We start from the raw sequence: 14,978 nt of genomic DNA, 5'->3' as shown, positions 1-14,978 counted from the left end.
ATAAAAATTGTATCTATGTATTGCAAATGGATATTCCCTTAACTGGTAGCTTATATGCTATCAATTGCAGAATAACAAACAAAGATGCATAGATAGATATCATTTTACTACGCTCAAAGTTTAAGAACATATTAAGCCCTATATTAATACACTCAAAGTTTCTTCATAAAACTAAGCTCTAAATTTAGAATATTCAACTCTCACATGATAACACAACTAATAGAAACATCAATAAAACTTTAAGTGTATTAAATGTGGTTCCATCAATCAAACAAACCCGTGGTTCCATCAAATAAACATTGATAACATATAATCAAACAAAATTGAATGTAAAGTTAACAACAAACTTGGTTGAATTGAATAATCGTAATTAAGTTGAGTGTATTAAAAATATTCAACTCTCACATGATAATACAACTAAGAGAAACATCAATAAAACTTTGAGTGTATTAAGTGTGATTCCATCAATCAAACAAAACTGTGGTTCCATCAAATAAAAACTGATAACATATAATCAGACAAAATTGAATGTAAAAGTTAATTACAAACCGGATTGGATCGAATAATCGTATTTGCAAGGCTATAATGTAGAATTAAATTGATTGTAAAGAAGAAAAGCACGATTATTGAACAATAAAATGGATAGAAGAGTAAATTAAAACGGATGCGAGTTTGTTATTTTATTTAGGAGATATTAGAATATCCTTTTATGAAAGATGCCATATTATTTTTTTAATAAATTAATACTGAGTATAAAATAATGACATCATCATTATCTAAATTTAAGGGTAATCAGTGGATTGATTACATTATCATTTTAGAGCTTTATATGTGTATATAGATAGATTTGAGTTGGATTGATGTATTTTAGTTTTTGTTGTGTTTTGGGCTTGTAGTTGTAGTTTTTATTTTGTTATTATTATTTTTTTATGGCCCAAACACCCAGAAAAGTTGTATTTTGTTATTTGATTGTTGAGCTTAGGGTATATTCGACGCTTGCATCGACGATCACAGTTTTTAACTAGTGTTAGAACCCTCGCGTTGCGTCGGATTTATTAGTCGTTGTTAAGAGTGCTTTTCATTTGCATTTCTTAAGTTTAGTAGTGTTCTATTTACGTTACAAAATATTTCTGCTCTCATTGTACAAACAAACCCTGGTCAGAACTTCCATGTATTTAAGAACCCTCTCCTACAAAATCCCACATTATAAATTATCTATGTATATTAAGTGTTTTTTTTTCAAACATCTAAATATACAAATATAACTTAACATGTACATTACATTACCTTATTTGCATATTAAAAAATTGCATTAACTGAGACTTCTCATCCGAAATTCCAACTACAGAAATTGCCACTGCTGCTGCTACCTTCAAGATGGTTGAAATTCCAAAAATTCAATCTGTCATGACCCGTCCAATTTCACCTAGACGAACACTTTAACATCTGGTACCATTGCGATGAACGGACCTCTATATGCCATGAACGATTCCATGTAATATGAGCAAATGCACAGCGAAAGATTTCTTTCATACCTGAGAATAAACATGCTTAAAAGTGTCAACCAAAAGGTTGGTGAGTTCATAGGTTTATCGTAAACAATAAAATTCATAATTTTAATAGACCACAAAATTTAAATGTTGCATGGTACAAATGGGCCCGAATCTTATACACACTTGTAATGTACATGCGATATCTTTTAAATACCGTACACCTTTCTCGTGTACGCAACCATTTTCCATAAATCTTAGTAACCGTACACATATCTCGTGTACAAAATATAATACACATAACCTGTGTATAAAAATCATTCTCTCGCTACATAACATTCACTTTGCTTTCATAGCTTGGCTTGGTAACCGACCTTAACATATAATGCGCATCAATAATATCCCCAAAACAGAACTTCTCGTCTGTATAATATATAAACTTCAAAGTACTAAACACCATGCCCACTAGCTCTTCCGTCTAGTGAACATTCTGGGTGTAGGTGTTAAACCCGGTAGCTACCTTTAGGATTCGTGTGAATTAGGGACATACCCGTTTTCTAATTCTTAGGTTACCAAGCAATAATAATCAGGAGAAAATATTCATAACAATTAGTGGCAATTGTCACGTCCAACTAGTTCAATTCATAATCCACAGAACTTCTGTCTGCATAATAATTCATTCGAGGAATATTTTGCTTGTGTCATATCGCGTCAAACATTTATAAAAGCATTTCGTATTCTCAGTTCAAAATATATTTCAAAAACATTTAATAAAGCAGTTATAAAATCAGCGCATGTATTCTCAGTCCCAAAAATGTAAAGAGTAAAAGGGAGCAAATGAACTCACTATACTGTATTTCGTAGCAATAATGCAAATGATAGCACTGAACAAGTGCAAGGTTGGCCTCGGATTCACGAAACTATATCATTTATATATATATATATATATATATATATATATATATATATATATATATATATATATATAATGGTAATCGAACAAATTTATATATTGTTAATGATTTAATTGTTATTTTAATTATGTGTTTCATTAATAATTCAATTAACTGTATTTATTTTATATACTTTACATAAATAAATAAATAAATAAATAAATAAATAAATAAAATACTAATATAGTTATGTTATATGTAATAATTATATTTTACATAAATAATATTTGTTGTAATAGTAATAATAATACTAATGGTAATATTAGTAATACAATTAATGATAATAGTAATAATAATGTTAAAAATAATAAATTGTTAAATGTAATAATGATGATAATGATGATAATAATAGTAATAACAATAATATTTATAATACTTAGTAATAATAATACTAATAATACTAATAATAAAAATGATAAAATAATAATGATACTTATTTTATTAATTCATAAAATGATAATATTAATAATAATAATACTTATATTAATACTAGTAATGATATGATAATAATAATAGTAATGGTAATAGGAATACTACCTCAAAGAAGTAGCCTTTAAGAAAAATGCCCAAGTCCGAGTTTGAACCCGCGATGTCCCGCTAACCCGATAACATCCTTAACCATTCGTCCGTTTTTATTTTTCTTTTATTTAACCCATAATATTCTGTTTCCCTATTTCTTCTCCTTTTTCTTAAAAAAAAAAAATTGTCATAGCCGGGGATCGAACTTGAGACCTCTCTATTAAACCAATTCCTTCCAAGCCACTGGTCATTAATTTGTTCTTGTTTTAATTTGCTCGCTAATGTATATAACCTTTGAAACCGTTTCATCTAATCCTTACTAACTCGATCATCATCATGATAATCTTATTCATCATCTCTAACAACATACATCCCCATGATTGTATACATCATGCTTCATGTTATCTTCACTATAGCATAATCATAATCCGTATATCATCATCATCAATAACATGTATCTATATCATGTATCTATATCATGTATCCATATCATGTATCTATATCATGTATCTATATCATTCTCTTAATCTACCCCATCATCTTCAATTATAATAGAACCATGATCAAATGACTTGTAGCCATAAAATAGAAATAGGAAACAAGGGTATCTAGTTTGGTTGTGAATCGACTCAGAAATAAGGACAGGCTATATGCCAACCCAACAGCAAGAAAAATACGGCCCATCAAGCAAAAGAAAATCCGGCCCAACAACAATTTAGGCTCTCGGCCCAACAGCAAGACGGAAATGGTAATGTGTAGCAGCAAGTTGATCAGCTCGACATAAAATAATGCGTGGGGTTATTCTTTGGTCTACCTCGAAAAGGAAATGGCCAAGTGCAAGATAATACGGCCCCCTTGCTATGATATTTAAAATTCAAAACAAAAAAAGGAAATGGGAAAAGTAGCTTGTAGGTACCTTAATCGAACAAGAATAGGAATCACAAAAAGAAGTTTTTGGTTTTTAACTTGTTTGAACACGAAACATAAAGAGGATGTGGGGTTCGGTTCATTAAAAAAAATATAATAGGAGGAAGCAAATTGAGCAGCCATATATGACTACATTCATCACTCATCATCAATTTAATCATACATATCCCACCTTCCATAAAGTAATCGCCCACTAGACTTAAAGAAGAGATAATACGTCGCTATCCTGGTCCCCTTCCCCTCTTCTTTTCATTTGTAAAAAGCAACAACTAATGCTCTCTTTGCTGTAAATCATACGGGGACACAGCAATAAATATAGAACAAGGTGACTTCATTTCGGACAAATAAAAAAAAACTATACGTGAGGTAGTTCCACCAGAATAATAGCAAATGGGTGACGACTGTTTTGGGCTGTCGAATGATAGCAATCATGAAGAAGAAACTGGCAGAGCAGCAGCAATGTGTTTGTGAATGTTTTTTCAGTATACTAGGATGAGTATAGTAGTGGGAACTAATGGTTATACAACTTGATTACTCGATGGTAATTAATTGTTGCAACAGAAAAAGAAAGCAAGAAAGTGGTGGTGTTTTATAGTCGACGGTGGTGGTTTAAGATCATAGTGTGATGATTCTAATGAAGAGATGAGTAAAAACGAAACTAGTTAGCACGTGATGAGAAGTTGAAGGTGATGGTTGTCGATGGTTATGGTGGTCAAGGTGATGATGTCAACTGGTTGGTTAATGTTTGAAGAAACAATGATCAAGGTCGTGATTTTCTTGGTGGTGGTTTCACGAGGGTGAAGTAGGTTTGGTGTTTAATATGATTGAAGTGGTGTTGGTGTGGTTTGAAGGTGGTGTTAGTGTTTTATTTTGAGCCAGAAACAGGAATTGAAAGACGAGCAACATTTGATCGTTTAAGGAATGGGTATGAACGAAGGTACATTAGTGTATATATATATATATATATATATATATATATATATATATATATATATATATATATATATATATATATATATATTGAAAGGACCCGCTCATATACATTATAAACGATTCACAATAGTTGATTTCATTGCGAGGTACTTGACCTCTATATGATACATTTTACAAACAGTGCATTCATTTTTAAAAGATAGACTTTCATTTCATCGAATGTTGACGGCATGCATACCATTTCATAATATATCCAACTATAAATGACTTAATAATATTCTTGATGAACTCAACGACTCGAATGCAACGTCTTTTGAAATATGCCATGAATGACTCCAAGTAATATCTCTTAAATGAGCAAATGCACAGCGGAAGATTTCTTTCATACCTGAGAATAAACATGCTTTCAAGTGTCAACCAAAAGGTTGGTGAGTTCATTAGTTTATCATAAATAATCATTTCAGATAGTATAATAGACCACAAGATTTCATTTTCATAAACATCATTCTCGTATCAGGCATTTCGCAAACTGCATAGAGATAAAAATCATTCATATGGATTGAACACCTGGTAACCGACGTTAACTTAATGCATAGAATATCCCAAAAACAGAACCTCTGGCCTGTATAATAATCTCAAAGTACTAAAGCATTCGTATCCCGAATGGGACTTGTCAAGGTCCATAGATCTCTCTTTAGGATTCGCGTCAATCAGGGGCCATTTCCCTAAATTCTTAGGTTACCAGACTTGAAGGGCGATATTCGGTTAATAATCCAACCATAGAATGTAATTTTAAATACGTGTATCTATTTCGTAAAACATTTATAAAAGCAGCGCATGTATTTTCAGTCCCAAAAATATATATTGCAAAAGCATTTAAAAAGGGAGCAAATGAAACTCACGCATATAAATATTGTAAAATAGTTATTAAAACATTGCATGTATTCTCAGCCCAAAAATATATATAAAAAGGGAATAATGAAACTCACCTAATGTATTTTGTAGTAAAAATACATTTGACTATATTGAACAAGTGTAGAGTTGGCCTCGGATTCACGAACGTATATCATTTGTATATATATATTAAAACACATAATCGTAACTGAACCAATTTATTTATTTATTATATCCTTAACTTATATCTTATGTATATTTAATTTGTGTTTATATTCAAAATGGTTAATATGTATATAGTTATATTAATATATTTAGATACATACTTGTTTAATATTATATTTAAAAATCGATAATTTGTTATTTGTAAGTATTTATATAATTAATCTTAGTAAGTTTGATATATATATATGGTTATGTGAAATTTTAATATAAGTACATTATATATAATAAATATATTTTATGTACAAAATATTTATATGCTTAAAGATTTTAGTGTTGATATTAATGATTTACTAATAATAATAAAAAAAATTAAAAATGATAATAATAATAATAATAATAATAATAATAATAATAATAATAATAATAATAATAATAATAATAATAATAATAATAATATTCATACTTGTATTTACAATCATAATAAATGAAAATTTTATCATAATACTTATTTTAGTGGTAATAATAGTATTAATAATTATAATACTTGTAGTAATAACATTAATTAATAATGATAATTAAAATTCTAAAAATTATAATAATACTATAAATAATAATAATTATATAAATAATACTTATTGTGATGACCCGTCCTAATCCTCCTGGACGAAGTCTTCAACATTTGGTTCTATTGCGAGGTACTGACTTAAATATGCCATGAACGACTCCATGTAATATGAGAAAATGCACAGCGAAAGATTTCTTTCATACCTGAGAATAAACATGCTTAAAAGTGTCAACCAAAAGGTTGGTGAGTTCATAGGTTTATCATAACAATCGTTTCAGTATATTAATAGACCACAAGATTTCCGTTTATGTATACTCGCAAGTGTATAAAAGTATTCTATAAGCTGTAGGCACCCGGTAACAAGCCTTAACGTTCATGTTTTACCCTCTGAAGTACACCAGATCAGGTGTGTTTAAAATAACCTCGAAGTACTAAAGCATCCCATAGTCAGTATGGGGTTTGTCAGGCCCAATAGATCTATCTTTAGGATTCGCGCCTACCGTACATAGACAAGTAGTTTAATGTTACCAAGCTAAGGGTATATTTCTGGTTTAAACCCACATATAATTAGTTTTAGTACTTGTGCCTATTTCGTAAAACATTTATAAAACAGCGCATGTATTCTCAGCCCAAAAATATATATAAAAAGGGAGTAATGAAACTCACCATACTGTATTTTGTAGTAAAAATACATATGACGTCATTGAACAAGTATAGGGTTGGTCTCGGATTCACGAACCTATAACAGTTATATATATATTAATACACATAATTGAAATCGAACAACCTTATATTTATTTTGTTATGTATTCAGATTAATATTCTTATATATATTTTATTAATACTTATAATATATTATAATACTTATTTGATATATAATTCCATTAACGTTATACTATTGTATTAGTTAAAACTTAATTTTATGTAATATTAGTATAATTATGTAATAAATATATTTAATGTGCAAAATGTTTATTTGTTAGAATGATAGTTTTGAAAATATGGATTTACTAATATTAACAATAATGATAATAATATTAATTATATGAATGATACTAATAATTATATTTTTAATATTTGTAACAATAATAATAATAATAATAATAATAATAATAATAATAATAATAATAATAATAATAATAATAATAATAATAATAATAAGTAAACTACCTCAAAGATGTAGTCCTAAAAAAAATGCCCAAGTCCGGGTTTGAACCCGCGACGTCCCGCTAACCCGATAATAGTCCTAAAAAGAAAACGCCATTGCCAAGGCTCGAACCCGAGACCTCTTGTATAAGACCAACACCACGAAACCATCCCACTGCCATTACGTTTCTGATTTGTACCACAAAAGTAATTTATTTAACCTTTCCATCTCAGTTTTCATCTTCATCACTTAGCATCATCATTATTGTGATCATCATAATTTAATCAACTAATCATCATCATCTTCTTAATCAACATATCATCACCACGTAAAACATCATCATCATCTATATAATCTTCGCCATAATTCTATTCTATCATCATCTTAATAATCAAATTAAGTATATATTATTATCTTTATATTATCATATCAAGTACCGTTTTTATTTTTAAAATTCCTCAACGTACACCTCGTTCTTTGTTATTGTATCACATCGATTTAAAGAAAACTGCTACAACAGTCTTCAACTCGAGCAGAAATAACGGGAATCAGTTAAACAAAAGGCCCGATTCAAAAGCCCAACTCATTTAGCTCTGCCCATTAAACAAACAAGCCCAATATAGGGAAAAGCAACCCATCAAGAAACTGTCAGTGCTTGTATTGTGTACATGAACCGAATCCTTCAAGTTGCACCATTATTCCATCTTTCACTTTTTATTATCATTAAATAGAAAAAGGCAGTAATAGTAACCGCAAAAATAGTAGCGGCAGTTGCTAGAAACAGAGAAAAAAATAGAGAGAATGAGAGAGAAAAGGTGGCGACGGTTGTACAGGTGGTGGAATAGGGGTTAATGATTCGATGAAGATGACGGGTTGCGGTTGTACTAGAACAGTAATAGAAACCTTGTGGTTATGTTTAGGTCTGATCGGATACAGAAATCCAAAGTATTCGCAGCTACAATAGTGGTCACGGGCAGTTTGATCAGTCACAAAGAACAAAAAAAAAATTATTAGAGCAAGCCCAAAATGGCCACACGACATCTTTCTTCAAATTTGATTGATTAATTATTATTAGGGTTGTTGGAAGAAACGTGAGCAAGTGAGCAAACGATAATGGTCGCGTTATTAACACCAATTTGTTTGATGACTTCCAACTGAAAAACATCATCAAATAATGGTGGGGGTTGAATATGACGGTTGTTGTGGTGATGAAATGGTGGTTCAAGGTGACAGATGATAGGGTGGTGGCGTGTTAATGTCGATCGAGGTGGGAGGTTGTGGCCTCAAAGTGTTGTGGAAGAAGAAGATAGAAGAACAAGGGTGAGTAGGTTTGATGAATGTGTAATATTACTCTGCATATGATAGATATAATATATAATATATTTGAGTTAGAAGAATTGATCATAACATAAAAAGTTACGATCACTATCAATTAAGAATAGTTAACCAATGTCAATTAAGAATAGTTAACCAACAAATAATTTGGATTTGGATACAGATATATGTCTGGATGAATGTATTTGTGAATTTATATTCTAGATGGTACATGTGAGAAAGAGAAAGAGAGTTGAAGTAGGTTTGATTGATGGCTGTTGAAGAATGTTCAAATGTCATAAAAAAAATTATCAAATTGAAGAACACGTTTCCACTCATATACATACATATGCATGTTTTCACCTTGGTCCCATGTGCCATCTTACAAGTCTTATAATTAGTTTTGCATTAATATTTTTATTTCAAGATATGCTCCACTACCTCCTAATTATTCGGATAGTTTGAAGTTAAATGAAAGAAAACAAAAGATAGACACATGAATGATTGTGGTGGGATTGTTGTCATAGTGGTTTTCAGAAAAGTGGTGATTAATCAAATGGGTTTTAGTGAAAGGTGATAATTGATATTGATAATTTAGAACAAAAGACAAGTTGAAGCATTCACTTTAGCTTTCTAATCGACGAATAGCATGCATGTATGTATATATTATGTATATATTAGTATATAGATAGAGAAGTTGTCACATAACAAACTACAATAATAATTCACCTTTAGTTAATATTTGATTGTTTCAAATGGTAAGCATAAACACTTATAATCATAAAGTAATAGAAATATTATTAGCTTTCAACGCTAAATAAAATATACTAAGTGTAAAAATTTAACAAATAGCTCCTAAATATACTTTAAATAAGCCTATAATTTATATAACTCATTTTCGGATCTCCATTTATTTTTAAATCATATAAGTTCGAATTTAGTTTGTTTAATATCAATTGGAATATTAAACGAACATTACAATCATTTAATATTTATTTTTAATATACATTATATATATATATATATACACACATTTAAATATATATGTATCTATTTACAAATAGTTGTTCGTGAATCATCGGAAATGGTCGAAATCAAATGAATGTACGAAAATAGTTCAAAGATTTTAAGACGCAACATAACGAACTTTGCTTATCATGACAGAATTATGAAATCGTATCGTGAGTTTGGTTCAAAATTAGTCGAAAATTTTCGGGTCGTGACAGTACCTACCCGTTAAAGAAATTTCGTCCCGAAATTTGATTGAGGTCGTCATGGCTAACAATAAAAATGTTTTCATGACGAATATGAGTTGAATATGAGTTGACAAATAGAGTTTTATCATTTTTTATTAATATAGATAAAATGATTCGATTACTCGAAGAGTACGAGTGAAGCTATCGCAAAAGATTGAAATAAAGACATAGAGATTCGTCTTAACTTTTGACGTAGTTACGGTTGATTTCCTGAATTCAAGGAATTTTACAGAAAATCTTTGGAAATCTATAAAATCTGATTTTTCGGGATAAATAAATTAAGATCTCTTTAATTAAATGTGGTTATCTACTTCGATTGCTTTATCGGATACTTCCATTATAAATTAACCTCTTCCGTTTTATTGATTTTTACCACTTCAATACTTTCCTTCTTAATTCATATTTCTAAGAATTGTGGGAAATACTTAATCCAGTTCTGCTTCTTGTCCTTATCCTGACTATTGTATCTGTTATTATTTTTTTTCAACTTCCACCGGAGGAATCTGTTAATTTCCACTATTACCTTGGGGTTATAGTGTTTTTCATTCTCCCGTGTATTTATGTTGCTATCCGTATTGATATGCACGGTTTGTAATTTCGATGTTGTTGTTGGGTGTGATGACCCGGAAATTTCTGACCAAATTTAAACTTAATCTTTGTATGATTAACATTTCCGACACGATAAGCAAAGTCTGTAAAACTGAATCTCAAAATTTTTGAACTACTTTTATATATTTAAAAACCCTTCGATTGTTTTCGACGATTCGCGAACAATTATATGTAAATAGATACATATATACTATAACTTGAAAAGGTAACAATGTTTTAATTGCATGATACCGTACATTAAACTTATTGGTTTATATATCTAATTGAATATATATGATTTAAAGTTATTTAGTAAATGATAGTAACATTCGTTTATTGATTCAATTGATATTCAGATAAGTTAACTAAAGCGTTTAAGATGAACCAGTAAAACACTAATTTGCTACAGTATTTTCAAATTGCTACAGTACCCAAAATGCTACAGTGTTTGCGAAAATCACTATTTGCTACAGTGAAATTGACTTTGCTACAGTGAATTGCTACAGTGAAATTAACGAATAACGAGACGATAATTTATAAAAGTAAATGACCAAAACACTCGAAAGTTTAAGATACACTTTGAGTGATATAATTTAGGGATAATTTAAGTTTATATTTTGACAAAGGTAAGAGTCACGAAACGAAAAGTACTAGTTTTCTCAGCGTACGAAAGGGCGTTCGAAAAACCGGAACGGGGACATAAGTCGAGTGATGACATACGACTTATCAGAACAAAAATTACAAGTCAACTATGCATGTGAATTTAATATAATATATAATTAATTATATAAATTAAATATATTATATATAATATAAAATTATGTCGACAAACAAGAAGTTAAAAATTTGTGAGCTGTCCCAGGGTTCCATGCGATCACATGGCCTTGAAGCACAAATCCCATGCGATCGCATGGGGTACTTTTTCAGGTATGATTGCTATAAATTGCAGTTTTTGGCTCGAGATAATCACACACATACACAAATATAGATATACTCCGTAATATTATTTATTATTATTATTATTATTATTATTATTATTATTATTATTATTATTATTAATAAGATTATTATTAATCTTATTATTTTTATTATTAGTGTTATTATTTTTGCGATACAAAAATAATAATATACATAAAATATTACGACGGAGTGCTGTCCAAGTAATTTTCAAAACGTGTTTCCAAGCAAGCTAGAGCTAAGAAAAATATGGGTTATTGCCAAGGAAATTATGGGTAATGTTCGAGGGTATTTTTGTGAATCAAACCTCGTGTTTATCATCTCCGATGCGTCTACGTGCTTTTCTACAATATTGTATATCAATATTAAACAGTGAGTTCATTGATCCCTTTTTATACATATTTTTGGGCTGAGAATACATGCACTTTATTTTAAACGCAATGGATACAAGTACATACTAAATTCTACACTGAGTTTGAACCGAAAATTCTTTAGCTTTGGTAACTAGTAACTGCCAGTTATAAGAACTGGTGGGCGCGAGTAGTTGTATATGGATCCATAGGGCTTGACATCCCCGTCTGTTCCAGGTATAGAAACCCTAGCCTGAACTATAAAACAGACGTATACTATTTGAGTTTAGTACACGTTGGTTTGCGTGTATTGTACATGTTGGTTGCATGTATGTTAAAACAGGGGTACTTATTAAAACGTTAAAGCTTAGTTACCAGGGTGCTCAATCTCGTAGAATATTTTGATAAACGTTTCTGGATGAAACAACTGAAATCTTGTGATCCACCTTTATATACAGATTATGCGAAACATACAAACTATGAACTCACCAACCTTTGTGTTGACACTTGTTAGCATGTTTATTCTCAGGTTTTCTAGAAGTCTTCCACTGTTTTCTTATATGATAGACAAGCTATGTGCATGGAGTCTTACATGGCATATTTTTCAAGAAAACGTTGCATTCACCAAATCATCACCATGTATCTTATTTTGACTGCATTGTCAACGGAAGTACTGTTGTAAACTATTATTTACAGTGATTGTCTATATGTAGAAATTATCAGATGTCGAAAACCTTTGATTTAAATATTCATATTTGGTTTGCCTTTTCAAAAGAATGCAATGTTTATAAAACGTATCATATAGAGGTCAAATACCTCGCAATGAAATCGATGAATGACGTGTTTGTCCATATGAATTTAGAGCGATCGTCACATTGGGCTTTATATTTTCCTTTATATTTCGGAGCTCCATACTCTTGTTTTCTCTTCCTGGCTTTAAATCAATCGAATAATGGTCCAGAACTCGTAGATATAAAGTTTTGAATGATTATAACGTCCTAAGCACGAAAGAGCGTATTCTCTCGATTTGATTGGTTAAATTACCAGAATTACTGAGGATAGAACTATCAAGAATATATTTTCTTAATATGTTCGGAGGTTGAACAGATTGAACGAGTCGTGTAACATGGCACATGATGACGTTATGATCTGTGAATCATCATCACTTTCCATTAGAACTTCAGCATGACTTACTGTAATATAATCACGTTGGCCAAGCGTCATTATATTATACTAACACATGCTTCAATTCCCAACACTTATCCACAATTCATTCATAATTTATACCTAGATTTTACAGAAGTTTTCAATATAATGAAATATAGAAAACACGAAGAGGTAGATAATTTTGGACAAGAATATTTATGAAAATATCCTCGGAAATATCGAAGATATTTATGATGATATTTTGGAATTTCTAAGTTTGAAATTTGATAAGGAAAAATTTTCAGCAAGATTTTAACATGACTTCGAAGCAAGATATCCTCTAAAGATTTCAGCGGATTCAGAATTACCTAGATCCTTTGAATATATGGTTTGGTCCTTGTATTTGTCCTTGGTCTTCTTCATGGTTAGCTCAATATGTTTTTCAGTACCAAATTTTCTATCGGACATTCCTAACACTCCTTTCTTTATCATCAAACTTTTGGCCGTTTATACCATCTACCATTTTTTTGTTTCCTCTGCATTTAATGCTACGATATCTGAATCATCGGTTATCAATCCGAGGGGGTTTCAAGAGAATTATGTTTTTAGATGATTAAACGCTGATGGTAATATAGTGGAATATGAAAAGTTCCCAGGTAAAAATAAAATAGCATGCATATATATCAAGGTTATAATAAGGTTGTTTCGAACGAAAAGTCGAAATTGTCTTGCTGGAGCTGTGACAAAATTTGCTACTTTGAAATGAATTTTTTTTTTAAAGTTATTTTGGGTAATAATAACACTAAGGAATTAGCACAACTATATGTTAAACGTTTACTCAGTTTTCCGAGAGTTTTTCATATACATAACTATATGTATCAACCGTTTCTTCCGTAGATGAAGTGCGGTTGGTTCATTCTCTCGATTGAGGTGCTTTCAAGAATCATGAAAGGTTTGAACGCAGATCGTAATCGTCAAGATACAAATGAAGTTTAAGATGAAATCAAGTGGCAAACTTGAAGAATTGTTTAGTTTCATATGTTATAATCAATATTTTAATTCATTTTAATTGTCCAATGTCATTAGTCCACAGTCGATAGTCCACAGTTAACAGTCCAATAATTCATATATAGTTTAATTTATAATTTTCGAATTAATTAATACGTATCGTGACCCGTATACGTCTCAGACTCGATCACAACTCAAACTATATATATTATTGTAGAATCAACCTCAACCCTATATAGCGAACTCGATCATTACAGCATATAGAGTGTCTATGGTTATTCCAAATAATATATATAGATGCGTCGATATGATATGTCAAAACCTTGTATACGTGTCCCGACATTTAAATGCGTAAATAAATACAGAAATTAAATGACGATAAATAAAATTGCGATAAATAAATTGTGATAAATTAAATGTAATCAGTTAGCTAGGAATAGTTAGCGTGGATTCTTAACAAAATTCTTCTCATAATTAAATTGTTTGTTTCTAATAAATTTTATTTTGTCCAATATTTTCTTCATTATGCCACTTGTTGGATTCTGAGAAGTCAAAATCCAAATATGAAATTTGAATGAAAATGGTCATTTTGTGGTGAACAAATTTGTATATCGGTGAATGTAAAAAGGATAGTAAATGACCGTTGAATCAGATTCGAAGAATGTACAGTGTAACTTATTAATGCGAAATCTTAAATATTCCTCGGGTATTACCTACCCGTTAAAATATTTTCATCATTAACAGTTTGTACGAAAGAATTTTTTAA

Source organism: Rutidosis leptorrhynchoides, chromosome 5 (assembly GCF_046630445.1).
Source record: "Rutidosis leptorrhynchoides isolate AG116_Rl617_1_P2 chromosome 5, CSIRO_AGI_Rlap_v1, whole genome shotgun sequence".
Lineage (NCBI taxonomy): Eukaryota > Viridiplantae > Streptophyta > Magnoliopsida > Asterales > Asteraceae > Rutidosis > Rutidosis leptorrhynchoides.
This window is presented reverse-complemented; position numbering follows the sequence as displayed.